The 16,678-nt window shown below is 37.7% G+C and overlaps 1 protein-coding gene across 2 annotated transcripts in view; it reads left to right on the forward strand.

The window, feature by feature from the left end:
* Positions 1–16,678, forward strand: part of LOC136864287 (complex I assembly factor ACAD9, mitochondrial) — a 226,464-nt gene that overhangs the window by 36,936 nt on the left and 172,850 nt on the right. The window lies entirely within an intron of this gene.

Genomic DNA, 16,678 nt, shown 5'->3' on the forward strand with positions numbered 1-16,678 from the left:
AGCATTTCCATTTTCTCTATTTCTCGGACCTCTCCCTGTGAGCTTCCTCGCACTGTTCATTCCACCATATTTCTCTTTTCCTCCTAGCCTGTCCGAGTGTTTTCTTTGCAGCTTCATTGATTCCCATGCATAGTCCTTGCCAGTTCCCCTTTCTGCTGGTCCGGATTTTATCCCTGAAGTTTCTGATGATGTCTTCAGTGATGTTCCTTTTGTTTGTGTTGTATCTCATCATTTTAGGTGGGTCTCTCTTTTGTCCTACTGGGAGAAAACAGATTTTAACTTTGGAGAGATAGTGGTCTGAATCAAATTCACCGTTCCTGATCACTTTGACGTTCATCACCTCCTTTGAGTTTTTATAATTATTATTATTGTCATCATCACAGTGGTATGTAGAGAGTTGAAATTGATTCTCCTAGTTTTTTTATTTTACCTTTTCTTTGCCACTCACAATCCTGATTCACATCAGTGTTTTGTTTTTATTTCTCCCCATTTTTACTAGTGTACTATTTTGGGGCGGGGATGCTTTGTTATGCAGGCCTTGTCTGGTGTTAGTAAGCATAGTATGATCATCTTGATTCATTTTGTGATTTTTCTTCTGCAATCTTAGGTGGGAAAATTCCAATTTTCTTTTAATGTTAAGTGATTATTATTTGGGAGTGTGTTGCTATTCAAGGTTATAAACTTCATATTTGGTTCCGTATTGAGTTAAGATTACACATAAAATAAATACAAAATTTTTAATCCACCTTCTCAATACTTGACAATCGTGCGATGTTTACAAAAACATTACAATGTGCTATTACAAGGTACTAGTTTCGGTCCTATAAGGACCATCATCAGCCTAGCCAAGATACATAAGTGTATACCATAGTCCTAAAACAGAGTTATGCGGTGAGATGAAAGAATGGACTGGGGATGTGGTGGAATGATATACATAAAAAATGGTGAAAAAATGGTGTATATCATTCCACCACATCCTCAGTCCATTCTTTCATCTCTCATCTCACCGCATAACTCTGTTTTAGGACTATGGTATACACTTATGTATCTTGGCTAGGCTGATGATGGTCCTTATAGGACCAAAACTAGTACCTTGTAATAGCACATTGTAATGTTTTTGTAAACATCGCATGATTGTCAAATATTGAGAAGGTGAATTAAAAATTTTGTATTTATTTTATGTGTAGTGTGTTACTATCATTATGTATTTAAACATTTTAATTTGAAAGGTTAACTAGGTTGAAAGAAATTTCAGCTTTCAGTAAGATCCCTACTTAAGCTGCAATATTTAATTAGAACTCAGATTGGATCCAATTAACTGAATATTTATTATAAAGAAACTATTTTAATTGGTGTATTTCCTGTTAAGTATTTATTATTTTGAATGGCAATTGTTTTCTTTATGCATCAGTAATTTTCTACCTTTGTAAAACATTTTGATGTATGAACTTCAATTAATAATTCTAATAATTTGAACAATCTCCCAGTTTTGATTACTTGTAAATTTATTTTGAATCATTAAATATTTTCTTTCACCTTACAAGGTGTTGTCTCATTTGGAATACTGAGTAGCACTGGTTACTTGTCACATGTTTAGTTTCCTTATGAGTCCAGGCCTTTTACATCTATGTTTATTTTATTTTTTTTATGAGTGGCTTCCCAATTTTATTTACTTAAATTACTGAGGTCAAGGTAAGTTGAACTTGTTCCTTGTTCTGGTGTTTTTTTATTTGTGCAGTGCTTTGCTTTTGGGTCCCCCTTTTTCTGGTTATTCCTTGTGCCAGTACAGTAATTTGTTTCAATCTAGTTAACCTTTCAAATTAAACTGAATAAATACATAATGATAATACCACACTCCCAAGGGATAATCACAATCCTAAAATTGCAGAAGAAAAATCACAAAATGAATCAAGATAATCATACAATGCTTACTAACACTAGGCAAGGCCTGCGTAACAAAGCATCCACCCGAAAAAAAAGAAAGAAAAACTACCCTAGTAAAAATGGGGAGAAATAAAAAACACCAGTGTGAATCAGGATTGTGAGTGGCAAAGAAAAGGTAAAATAAAGAACTAGGAGAATCAAATTTCAACTCTCTACATACCACGGTGATGATGATAATAATAATAGCAATAATAGTACCAGAGGTACACCCGCCCGCTCATTTAAAATAAGCACCTTTTAGAAGGCCATCTATAACGTAAACTTTGAAACTGCTAATGGAAGAAGTTTGAAGGTTTTTCGTCAGAAGTCCCTACTGTCAAACTTGGTACTCCCATTGATGAGATGATGGACAATTAAAATTCAAGATAAATTTAGTATACATTAGTTGGTAAAACTGAATTGTTTGTAAATAATTTTTGGTGTTCTATAGTTATCAACACTTCTATCCCTTCCCGTCAACTTAATATTTCAGCTAATTAACCAATAGGAATTGTGGGTGTGTCAGGATCTCGGCCCAGAGAAATCTGGAACCATCTTCTCCGCTATGAAAGCTGGGACCGTTCGGGCCATGTGGTCTTTGTAATCGCTCCAGTCAAGAGGTTTAGAGTATGTTCGTAACGGAAGCAGGGGTAAGGGCTGCCTTGTCCATCTCCGGGAGGTCCACCTGCTCAAGGTAATGGCAGACTCCGTGCAAACATGTAATGGTTACAGAAAGATAGTTTGAGGGGAAGGTTTCAAATTTTTTTGTTATGTAATTTTTTTCTCAACGTTAATTTCAAACTGTAAATGTAAATTTCAAATGAGTCTGAGAACTCTAGTCTAACTAAGGGAATGAAGAGTGGTACCTTCTTTTATTTCCCTTCAACTTGATATTGAGGTGACTATGTTTTCATAAAACTGAAACCGATCTCATAATTTTGTAACTTAATATTTTCCTTTCATCTAGTTACCTCCGTGGTATAGGCCTAGCCTCTGTATAGTCGGGCCATAAGCCCAGAAAGGGTTTTAAGTATTTTTGTGTGAATTTCAAGGAGTGCAAGAGTTCGCCTCCTAACATTTTGATTTTCGGTGAGCAACTTTAACCTTTTGTTTTTAACAAAGCCCACGTAGAATGGGTACTTGTTACCCCTATTAAAGTCAATTTCTTTCATTTCCTTTAAAGGTAAATCAGACTGTTGAGCATAGAAGACTGTGTCTACTGTTTGTTTATGTTAAATATAGGTTGTGCCTTTGATAGGCTTGAAACGTGAAAATTTTGGAGATTAGCCTCCTAAAGAGTAATTGTGTAGATCAAAGACACTCTTCCTTTTGATGTAAAATGTGGAGCTCTGTCTCCTTGTGTGTGGGTTGAAGGGAGCAGCAGTGCTCTTGTTAAAGTTGTAACTAGGGAGCTTCAAGCTCAGGTTGTTAAATGGTTATCTGATTATTTGAGATTTTTCAAGCTCAAGAGCTAAACCTTGTAGGTACAAAGTGTAAAGTTTGAAGAAAAAAAAAAAAAAGAGGAAAGAAAAAGAAACAGAGGAAGGAATATAATCCTAAATTTTAAAGTTTTAAACCAATCTTCCATCTTTTATATATCCACCCATTCAAGCCCGCATCTTCTTTCACCTCTGCCTTCCACAGAATCCCCGGAACAATAATAATTACGAGAAATACATTAGAAGGTATGATTTAAATTTTTCCATACATCATCATCTGATATAACAGGGAACAAAATCTTGGTTATGGAATTTTATATAAGGTGCCCTTGGAAGCGATATGATGGACTTATGAGGTAGAATTAAAACACCCAACTCGAGGAGGAGGATAAGAAGAAGAAGAAGAACAAGCCCACCACAAACAAGAATAAGAAGAAATATACCCCAAAGGGAAATCAGGTGAAAATACCAAACTCAAGCAAGAACCCCAATTAAATAATAAGACATATACAGCTAACTTTACACACATAGGCCCACACGTTTGCGATTCCATAATCACTTCAGTTACCCTCCCCCACCCCACAAAAAAATTACTACCTTCACATTGAATTAAGAATAATTTACAATTTAGAATGATTCAAATCATTTTTGATGAGTAGATACGAATAAACTCATATTTTACAAATTTCGTGGTGAACAACATCCAGATGTCAAGTCCACAATGAAGTAGGTGAATAGTTCATCCACGTAATAATTCTCGTAATTAATTTCAAATGAAACTTGCCAACTATGTCTTTTTAGATGATATCAAATAAAAAATAATTTATTTTTTCCATGGCGTTATCAATAGCTTGGGTAGACGCCATAATGCAATTCTTCGAGATGTACATGATTGAGTTCAGCTTGAGGTAAAATGTTCTTGAATTAATCCACCGGGTTGTAGAATAACAGAGAAAAAGACATGTATATGAGATTAATTACATCAGCCGAGACGAAAATAAAGCCAACTTAACACACACTTCTGGGTTGGTAAGCAGGTCGTGTAAAATTTTAATTGATGTTATACCGTTGCTGTGAAGCAGATTAATTTTTTCACAACTTCAAAGTGTTCATGATAAACAGGTAAGCATTCAACCTTGTTCTCCTGCTTGTGAGTACTGGAGCTGATGGAAGATGAATTCTAGGGGCTTCATCCTGGAATTCATTTACTTGAGCAAATTTTCTGTGCGGTTAGGTCGCGCAGCTGTGAGCTTCCATTTGGGAGATAATGGGTTCGAACCCCACTGTCCGCAGACCTGAATATGGTTTTCTCTGGTTTCCCATTTTCACACCAAGCAAATGCTCAGGCTGTATCTTAAGGCCACGGCCGTTTCCTTCCCACTTCTTGCCCTTTTGTATCACTTCATCACCATAAGACCTGTCTGTGTCGGTGCGACGTAAAAAATGAGTTGTCATTCACGTGAGAAGGCAATTTTTGAAATACATCCTACACATTTCCATTTAGTCTTTCTATGTCTGGAAAGTGGCACATTACTTCCTCTGCAACTCTTTGGCAAGGATGTGCCAACCAGGTTAATGTACCATTTTTGAGTACAGTTTCCTGCATTAACTGTATATGGTGCTGCAACCGTGACAAATAGAAACACAGAATTATGGTGGTCACCATTAGGCCACAGATAATTCATTGTTTTATCACACAGTTGGTTACAGTGGAATAGTTTGCCTTCTCCAACACTTCAAAGTTTATGTGAAAAATTTCCCTACTGTTTTCTTCATGCATCACTCCGAAAATGACATTCACACTGTAACTTATTTATTAGTCTGTATAGTATAACATCATCCACAAGAAACGTTATCTATGATTCCAGTTCTTTTCTCATATAATTTATATGTATATGTATATCTATTGTACCAGAAACACTGCTCCAGCGTCAGTGTTGAAGTATTTCTAACTTTAAGATACACACCGCACGCCAACAGAGCAGCGGGCTACAGCAAGCATGTTGCGAGTGACGTAGGAGCCAGCTCCAACTCACCAAGGCTAAGTTGTGGCATCCATAGAACCCTTTTACCATAAATAACTCGTATATGAATTATGATACAAATATAAGTATAACATCACCATACACACAATTTTAATATCTCCAATGCCACCAAGTTTAATTAAAATCCACCTTGGATTAACCCTTAAAGCCGGTATTAAAATTTGGCCATTTTTTTACCCTACAGTGGTAATGAATTTTAGAAAAATATCACAATTGTACATGTCACAAAAATTGCTATAACTTCTAAACGACTTGCCTGATTTTGTCTAAAATAAGAGGATTCATAGTTCATATCATGCAGATATTGTATCTACTTACAGAAATGTGGCATGCAAAGTAAAAAAATGCTTAATTATCTTCTTGTTGGAATAAAATTCGAATCAACAGGTGTCCATGACCACTCGGATGAGCATTAACTTATATCACTATCATTATGTACATCACATGTAATTTCCTGCTTTGCATAATGATCATCACTAACACTTTCATTATCACTCGGATTATTCTCATAACTATTTTCACCTAACATGCATTCGAGAGCTGCATTAGATAAATACAGACCGTGTGAGGACACCGCCATGTTGTTTACAACGATCGACAACACAATGCCGCATTACGGTAGAATATACTGCCCTGCATAGAATGATGACACCGTACTGTGAGCCGTGCTAAAAGTTCACGTTGACAACCAACAGATAGCACACAGTTGTACATCTAAAATATCGCTAGCCTGGTCCGTACAGGTGTACGTCTAACTGCTCTTGGCTTATGTTTTGTAGGTGCATACACGTCAAACCGGCTTGAGCGGTTAAGGAAAATATTGAGAGAGATGTAACAGCCTCAATTTCCGTGACTTTGGTATGAAAGAGAAGCGAGAATTCGATACAATACAGTCTTGTCCCACAGTCGAACCAGGACGGTTGGCTGATGGAAGTTGGTGCTACAACGTGATGTTATGGAATCAAAGTCTGCAGTTTCAACTCTGCTAAGTGTCGGTGAGAAGAACTTTGAAACATTTCAATAGTCTTGCTAACTTAGTCATAGAATCAAGAAGTGCCATATTTTAAATATCTCAAAGTGATTGATATATTTCTGTAGGTAGCGAACAGTGGATTAGGACTTGTATTTTCTCAAGTGGAACTTGAATGTTAGGGAAACATTAGAACTTCACGTATGAATTAATTTATAATGTCACGGTATCTTTAAATGAACCCAGGACTATCAGTGAACGGAACTAATTTTCACGATCAAATTATTATAAAGTCTTACCAGTATTATTATTATTAGTGTTTGAACATAAACATGACATTGTGAGTGAACGGGACTAAGTTCATTCCTGTATTAATAATCTAATAGTGCTACTTCTTGCCATATGTCTACATAGCAGTGCTTGTGAATGGAACCAGTTCCACATGTAAAGCATTTAACTTCTTTTACAAAAGTGAATTAACTGCCATTCATAGTGTCATAGCAGTGTTGAATAAACCTTGTAAATACATGCAAAGCAATTGTAAAGCAGTAGAACTCTACAAATAGTTGCGTTATCTTCTTCGAACATTAAGAGGCATAAGTGAACTACTTGTTTCGTGTGAACAATATCATAATCTGTGCCAAGTGTAACTTACGTTCAGAAGAATGCGGGTTCGATTGTATTGACATTCGTCCGCATGAAAATTATCTTCTTTATTTTTTCAAGTGACCTGTTTATTTACCTTAAAGAACCATTTGTTATTGATTTCATTGACATTCAACACAGTATCTTTCATTCTCTTATCCTTTCATGGGAATGATTAAAGTTAGTTCAGAAATTACACGACAGACTAATAAGTCCAATATCTCCAAGGGCTTAAATGCCTGCGTTCGTGCTACCCTTCTGAGTGAGTGATCTCTGCGAACCAAACTTCTAGACCTTCAAGATCTTCAAGAAATTCAATAACATCTAGAGCTTCCCCCATTAGAGTGTATGTGGTCCCGTGGTGCCGAGAGCTGATCCATGGTGAGGACGAGAGGAGTAGCAGAGCAACGTGGAACATCACCGGCAGCAGGACGGAGAAAGGTCACACCCAGTCGATCTTTTACTGTACTGAGTTGATATGAACTTGACTTTTCATAATAAAACGGTTTTAAAAAAATTCAGAACTTCATTCAAAGCATATCCTCTCACTCTCTGTACCCACTCCGATTTAATGTGCCATAGATACCCTGTGTACCATCCCATGCTCTTCAAGCTATAAATGCCCGTGTTCGTGCTACCGTTCTGAGTGAGTGATCTCTGTGAATCAAACTCCAAGACCTTCAAGATCTTCAAGAAATTCAAGAACATCTAGAGCTTCCCTCTTTGGAGTGTATGTGGTTCCATGGTGCCGAGAGCTGATCCATGGTGAGGACGAGAGGGGTAGCAGAGCAACTGGTACAGCAATCGTAAAGCAGTAGAACTCTACAAATAGTTGTGTTATCTTCTTCGAACATTAAGAGGCTTAAGTGAACTATTTGTTTCGTGTGAACAATACCATAATCTGTGCCAAGTGTAACTTACATTAAGAAGAATGCGGGTTCAATTGTATTGACATTCGTCCGCATGAAAATTATCTTCTTTATTTTTTCAAGTGACCTGTTTATGTACCTTAAAGAACCATTTGTTATTGATTTCATTGACATTCAACACAGTATCTTTCATTCTCTTATCCTTTCATGGGAATGATTAAAGTTAGTTCAGAAATTACACGACAGACTAATAGGTCCAATATGTCCAGGGGCTTAAATGCCTGTGTTCGTGCTACCCTTCTGAGTGAGTGATCACTGTGAATCAAACTCCAAGAAATTCAATAACATCTAGAGCTTCCCCCATTAGAGTGTATGTGGTCCCGTGGTGCCGAGAGCTGATTTATGGTGAGGACGAGAGGAGTAGCAGAGCAACGTGGAACATCACCGGCCGCAGGACGGAGAAAGGTCACACCCAGTCGATCTTTTACTGTACTGAGTTGATATGAACTTGACTTTTCATAATAAAACAGTTTAAAAAAAATTCAGAACTTCATTCAAAGCATATCCTCTCACTCTCTGTACCCACTCCGATTTAATGTGTCATAGATACCCTGTGTACCATCCCATGCTCTTCAAGCTATAAATGCCCGTGTTCGTGCTACCCTTCTGAGTGAGTGATCTCTGTGAATCAAACTCCAAGACCTTCAAGATCTTCAAGAAATTCAAGAACATCTAGAGCTTCCCTCTTTGGAGTGTATGTGGTTCCATGGTGCCGAGAGCTGGTCCATGGTGAGGACGAGAGGAGTAGCAGAGCAACTGGTACAGCAATCGTAAAGCATTAGAACTCTACAAATAGTTGTGTTATCTTCTTCGAACATTAAGAGGCTTAAGTGAACTATTTGTTTTGTGTGAACAGTATCATAATCTGTGCCAATTACAGAGAGGAGAGTGATATATAAAATGGCGCCAAACCGTATTGGGCTAGATTGGAGTGCAGTTAATAAAATTATGCCGCAGTCATATTGGGCTTGATTGGAGTGCAATTAATAAAGTGACTTAATTTACTTGGAGCAATCAGACAATAACATTCAATACTCAAGCGAACTTTCAAGTAAAAAAAAAAACAAAACCTTTCTGTTTCCAAGAAGTTAACGAATAATAATGAGAGCACTATATTAGGCTAGTAATTAAGACAATATTGAACTTCGATTTTTCTAGTGTAAATAATTAACAAGTTAAAGAGTGTTTAAATATTTGATTGAATACTTTTTGTTGAACAACCATTAGACATTAATGGTAAAATTAAAATCTTTTACAAGTGAATGATAGTATTTTCTGTTGTTAGCCATTTTCTGTCATTTAAATATTATACCAGCAAAAATGGAAAACATATTAGCCGTTATAGAAGCCTTAACGTTTAAACGAAAGGATCACTGAATCCAACATTAATTTAAGACAATAAATAAGTGAATCTAATGCTAGCATGAATCACATCAGTGCTCAACTTAATGAAACCAATGCTAGTATGAATCAGCTCAGTGCTAATTTAGAAGGTTGCATTGCTTAACTTAATGAATCTAATGCTGCGACCAATGCTAGTATCACTCAACTGACCGAAACTATTGACACTAAGTTAGCAGAAGTTAACGTCAATGTAGAACGTAGGCTTGCTCAAGCAATTGAAGCAGAAGCTGATGGCACTATCAGAATCAGCCTGGAAAGGGGTCACACAACAGGTGTACACACATACAAAAGTACGACACTGACACAAGTTTGGAATGAAACATCTGGTGATGAGGAACATATGAATTTGGAAAACACCGAAACGAAATAACAATAGTGAAGGGACAGGGAAGGAAAGCTGTGGAAATACATAGAAATCCCAACAATTTCAACAGGGACACTGGCTATCAATTAAGTAATACGTGGTTGCCAGCCATTAGGGATTTACGTAAGTAGTTCCCTTCCCTGTCCCTTCACTATTGTTATTTTGTTTCGGTGTTTTCCATTTCATCCATTCCTCATCACCAGATGTTTCATTCCATGCTTGTGTCAAGTGTACACCTGTCATGTGACCCCCTTTTAGACTGATTCTGGTGGTGAATGAATGTACCACTTACACTTCTATTTCTAACGTCTAAATTCTAACTCTATCTTGGAGAAGTCTTCCTCATGAACAGTCGAGATTTTCTTCTGAAGACACAAAGTTCTCTGCGAAATGTTAAGCATTTCACCTTGTTTTCTTGACTCGGCATAAGCCCAAAAAGCCTATATCGTGTCTATAAGAGCTGTGAAAGCATCTATGGTAACATTAAAAACCTCTATGGGAAAAATACTTTTTAGAAGGCTTCAAAATTCAACAAAGTAAGGAGAAAGAAGTAATTTTTGATTTTTCTTTATGCTTTCTGCTGAGATGCCAGGACCATAATATCATTCCCAAACGTGTGAAGCTGATGCACGCATTAAATACCCCTTAAGCCCAGGAGAATATATCAGTGCGCTAGCAAGGCTCTTGTGATCGAGAGAGTGCATTACACTCATAAAGAACTGGACTCAGTCTCCTGAGAGTTGTTTCACTTACACCTTCTGTTAAGCAACACACTCTCGCAGGAATTGTGGTTGTCTTTCGATCGCATTACCGTTATATAGGCTGAACGCAAATTCAACCAGGTGTCATTCAAACAGAAATCTAAGTTCCTCCGACTGGTTCAGAAACAGGCAGTCTCTCGCACGAACCTGGATGTCATAATTCTTTCCAGGAAATCCTTGAATGAGAACCAAACGGCAGTTCTAGCTAGAGGTCTTAATTTCGCTATCGCTCCCTCTAAAATTCCCTCTGAGGAGTTAATTACTTCCGTTGAGGCAGCCATCTATGAACTACCTACGGATGAGCCTGAGGATTTAAGACAGAAATGTGTCAGACTCATAAGGTCTGCTGTTGTACCTGCGCCCAATTTAAAAGAGGCAAGAGGAGAGCTCTGAAGAAACTTAGAGATGATTTTGAATTGATCATTCTCTCAGCTGATAAGGGAAATGCTATGGTAGTTATGGACACTGCCGAGTATAAGATAAGATATCGGGTATATTGTCGAAGCCTGTTTACAGACTGAGCTCACGTGACCCTACCTTTCGTGTGTCCAACACCACTGTGAAGCTTTTACAGCAATCTTCAGTTCCAAAAGAGGAGACTAAACATCTGTCCCCAGGGGACGCAGTGCCATCTAAATTATATTTATTTCTAAAGAGCCATAAAGATGATGTTCCCCGCAGACCTATTGTTAGTGCGAAAGGTTCGCGTATGTATGCTTTGGCTAAATACCTAAGCAAATTGCTTCAGTCACACATAGGATGTTCTGAATCATACATTAGGTACTCTCTGTATTTCGTCAACAAGTTGTCAACCATAAACTTCAACCTAATGCACTTTTGGCGAGTTTTGATGTGGAGTCCTTGTTCACTAAAGTGCCGATTGACTCGGTCATATCTCTCATTGAACATCTGTTCACTGAGGATATTACTAAACTATTCTACCACTGCATGACTTCCAGCTGTTTCATGTGGGGTGTGAATTTTTTCGAACAGACCGACGGTGTGGCTATGGGAAGTCCACTTTCGCCCATAGTGGCTAATTTCTTTACGGAGAATTTTGAGGAGGAGGAGGCTATTGCTTCAGTGAACAAACCTATGATTTGGTGAAAGTTTGTTGACACATTCATTGTTCACTAAATTCTTCTTCAGAAGGTCCTGAGAAACTTCATCTATTTCTAAACCACCTAAATCACAAAAAACCATCAATTAAATTCATTATGGAGATGGAGTTGGACAGATGCCTTCCTTTCTTGGATGTTCTAGTAAGACAGAAACCGGACAGCTCCTTAGGGCATACCGTCCAACGTAAGCCTACCCACACAAATCGCTTTCTTCTTGTAGATTCTCACCACCGTCCAGCACAAAAGCAAGGCATTCTCATGACACTCACGAAGAGGGTGATACAAATTTGTGAGCCATCAAACATCCAGGAAGAGATGGACACACTCAAAGTCACATTGAAGGATAATGTTTACTGTGATGTGCAGATTCATAGAGCCCTGCATCCCAGAGGAACGACCAAGCAAAGCTCACAGGAAGAAGCGACGGGAACTGCCTACCTGCCTTACATTTACAAGACCACAGATCGAATTGCCAAGGCCCTCCGCAAACACAGTATAAAAACTGTGTTTGGCCTCATCATTAAAATTGCTCACAGTCTCAGTAAAACCAAGGACAAATTGTCTCCACTTTTACATCCTGGGGTATACAACATTTCCTGTATTTGCGGCAAGGTATACATTTGCCAAACCTGCCAGTCCATTGATATTCGTATCAAGGAACACGAACAAAATTTTCATCTCAACCAGCCTCAGCAATAACTGAGCAAGCCCTATCGTAGGGTCATGATGTTGTGTTCCAAGATGCTCGAGCTCTTACCCAGATTAGACACTACAGGTGCAAGATTATATGGGAAGCTGTGGAAATACGTAGAAATCCTAACAATTTCAACAGGAACACTGTCAAGTAATACGGGGTTGCCAGCCATTAAGGATTTACATAGGTAGTTCCTCTCCCTGTCCCTTACTTTTATTATTTCGTTCCGGTGTTTTCCATATTCGCACGTTCCTCATCACCAGATGTTTCATTCCAGGCTTGTGTCAGTGCCATGCTATAGTATGTGTGTACACCTGTTATATGACCCCCTTCCAGACTGATTCTGGTGGTTCCATCAGCTTCCGCTTCAATTGCTATCGCTGTATCATGTATGATGAGCCATCTAGTGATGAATGAATGTACCACTTAAACTTCTGTTACAAACGTCTAAATTCAAACTTTATTCTTGGAGAAGTCTTCCTCGGGAACAGTCGAGATTTTCATCTGAAGACGCAGAGCAAAGTTCTCTGCGAAACGTAAAGGCTTTCACCTTATTTTCTTGACACGGCATAAGCCCAAAAAGCATATCTCATGTCTATAAATACAGGCCGTGAAAGCATCATTGGTAACTTACTGAAGCTGTTCTAGGTGAATTAGGAAGTGCTATCAGTAAAACGTGCAAGAGTGTTTTGTCTGCAAATCTGGGTTTACAGAAACTGAAGCAAATTTTGCTAAGTTTTAAAATGTGATATCTCGGTAGATATAGATATGTCCATTTATATTACCTTTGTTTTAATGCGCTTCCATAACATCAGTCAACGTAGAGTGTTCTTTTTCTGCCGAGTTTAAGTCCTGATAATTTGAGGAAATTGTGGTGATGTGCAATGATGTAAATCTGTTTTACTTTAAAGGATTCAGTAATTGAACTCTGGAGTTTGAAGAATCATCTTTCAGTAATATATAGTGTGAAAATGTAGTTTATGTTATTGGTGTATTTAATAAATTATATATTTTAAGTTGACTTTTTGAACATTTTTAGTGCCTCTAGTATTTTCTGTCTGCCTTTTTTTGCTTGCCACTTTTAACAATTAAGTGCCCAAACACCTACATTATTATTATTATTATTATTATTATTATTATTATTATTATTATTATTATTATTATTATTATTATATATTTTTTTTTCCTGTATATCAGGTTAGGATACAGGTTATGTAAGTTTGTGATCATGATCACTTATAACCTAATGAAATTGGATAACAACTCAGAGATAATATATATAGACTTAAAATAAATAGATAAATAAATAAATAAATAAATAAATAAAATAGTTAGCTCAATGTAAAGCAAATAACGTTATTCAAATTAATAAATCATTTATTACTTATGTAAAATTAAATGAAAATAGTTTACTGAGTGAAGTTTATTGCAGAAAATATGGAATGATTATTGCACATAACACACATTCTGGCAATAGCCTTTTTGAGGCCCTGGGTTCAATTCCCAGTCAGGTTAGGGATCTTTACCTTGATCGGAGGGCTGCTTTGAGAGCCATTCAGCCTATGTGATTACAATTGAGGAGCTGTCTGACAGTGAGATAGAAGCCCCGGTCTAGGAAGCCAAGAATAACGGCTGAGCAGACTTGTCATGCCGATCACACAACACCTCTTATCTGCAGGCCTTCGGGCTGAGCAGAGGTAATTTGGCAGGCCGTGGCCCTTTGGGGCCGTTGTTTTATTTGTTGTTGGGTTTTATTGGTTTTACGTCCCACTAAGTATTTTTGGAGATGTTGGAAATTTTGTCCTCCAGGAATTCTTTTGTATGCCAGTAAATCTACTAATATAGGGCTGGTGTATTTGAGCTCATTCAAATACCACTGGTCTGAACTGGGATCAGACTCACCAACTTGGGCTCAAAAAGCAAGCACTCTACCATGTGAGCTACTTGGCTTTCTTACATAAGTGGTACTTATATGTTTGTTCATTTCGGTCTTATATCTTCCTTAAAAAAAAAAAAAAATACTGCTGAAGCTTCTGATGGCATATTTAGATATACACATTAAATAGTTCAGAATTTTAATTTTGTTAAAATGGATATTTGTTGCTGTGGTTGTTTATATAAAAACTTTTAAGATTAGACACTCTTTATCTGCACATTAACAATAATTGTTGTCCAAAAAAGGTATTCTGTGTTCATCCTCTGCGAGTTCGGGAGACAGTTGTCTAGTCTTAAATCTATAAAGGAAAGTAACTGGTATAGTCCGAGGAAGAGTGATTGTCTGCTTCTACAATTCTTCTGTGAAGGTTGTAGATATAGGATGTTGCTACTGATTATTGTAATGGTAGTGGTAAAAATTAATATAATTAGGGATTATTTAAGAGACAAGTGAATTGAATTGCCTTGGTTTCTTGCTCAAGTTCCTCGAAATGATGAGATAGTATGTTTCTCAAAATCAATGGCTACATACTACTCTGTGTTAGTCCCAGTTGGTTACAAATACACATACAGCTGCAGAAACCACAAAAAATTATGACAGGCAAATGCTAGCGATGTTCCTTTATTAAGGCCACCGTCAATTCCTTTCCAATCCTAGTCTTTTCACATCCCTGTGTCGCCGAAAACCTCTGATGTGTTAATGTTTTGTTAAACTACTAGCTTCCCCCTGTGGGTGGGGGACACAGATGAAGAATACGCCCACGGTATCCCCTGCCTGTTGTAAGGGGTGACCAAAGGATGAGTGTATTAGAACCGTGAAACTACTTGTAATTAGTACCACTACGTGGGGAACACCATGGGTCGCTTTTACTTGCGTGTAGTTCTACTATGTTAGATACGAAATAGGTTTGTGATTAGTAGCAACAGAGTGCATTGCTGGCTTCTACAGTACCTGTGATTAGTACCACTTTAGTGCCTGGTTTCTGGAACATGAGATATCGAACCTATAGCGGTATCGAATGGTTAACTTGTATTTTGACGTTGCACGAACGTAAGAGACATCTATCGGTTCGACAAATCGCTTGCTAACTTAGAGGGCCCTGAGCACGAGATATCTATTTGTTAACTTGGTGGACGCGTGCTCAGTACTTCAGTATCAGCAGCTAACATTGTGTTTGTTAAAATTTTCTATGGCTTTCTCATCTTCTTCCGACAAAGAAATTGTAGAAATGGTCAACATTCTAGAACGACCACAATTCTATCATTGCCGGGCTAATATTCTAATGAAGTATACAGTAGTGAAAACTAATTCAAAGACAGATTGAGGCTAAACAAATATACTGTCATAGGTTTGGTAGAGGTTACAGGCGACAATTTGCATCCTATAACAAATAATTTTCCATTGTCCCTTGTTGATCAATTATTAATTACGGTACCCTTTAAGATTCAGTACTACTGAGTCTTATCATATTTGTATCGGTGACTGCATTCATGTCCATAAAAGCACTGGTACCAGTAACTGAGTTTAACAGATAATTACACATTTATCATAGTAGGCCTACTGCAGGCCTACTTGCATTGGCAGTGAGCATATACTTTTATCGTGGAATTGTTTTTAATTAACAATATTACATTACAAAGAACTAACAAGTTATACATGTTAATTACCCGATATATATCATTATACTGTGATCAAACAATGTTCATATTTTGTAGAATAGAATAGAATACAATAGAATAGAATCATTTTATTGTTGTTAGGCAACTGGCAGTTGCAATGGCCAGTCATAGGTGCACAGTTACAAAATATTACAAGTATCTCATTAATATATAATAATAACTACAGGGAAGGGATTACGGTATACTTATAAGGCTCAGTGCAAACTGGATTGCACGTGACATGTGCCATTCGTGTGCATACTTCATGAGAAATTCTCAAACAATGTCAAATTCTGCTGACAGTCCTTAAACACCACGAAACTGACACCCACGTCTACAAGAACTAGTCGAATACCCATTTCTTGCTGCATGGCGAAAAGGGGATAATAGGAGCTGCACAGAAAGCTAAAACGCTATGCATTACTTGTGCGCATGCGCCTGACAATCTAGGGAACACACCTAATGCACAAAAACAAAGAAGTACGAGGGGTGGCATCTAGTGTGTATTTATGAAACTTGATCAACGAGCCAATAGTTGACAGTTCGATAAGTTAGCTCCTGTTCCACTGCACAACGCAGCGAAGATTTTTCGAGTGGACAGCTGTAACAAAGCGATAGCTATCGGAAAGATATCTCACCATTCCAGAAACCGGGCATAGGAGTGACACCATGGTTTTGGCTTGCCTATGATTAGTACCCACTATATGAGGAACACCACGGGATAGTGCGGGTCCCTGTGGTTAGTACACGTATATGATCAACACCATAGGTTTGCGTTGCCTGTAAATG

Source organism: Anabrus simplex, chromosome 2 (genome assembly GCF_040414725.1).
Source record: "Anabrus simplex isolate iqAnaSimp1 chromosome 2, ASM4041472v1, whole genome shotgun sequence".
Taxonomy (NCBI): Eukaryota; Metazoa; Arthropoda; class Insecta; order Orthoptera; family Tettigoniidae; genus Anabrus; species Anabrus simplex.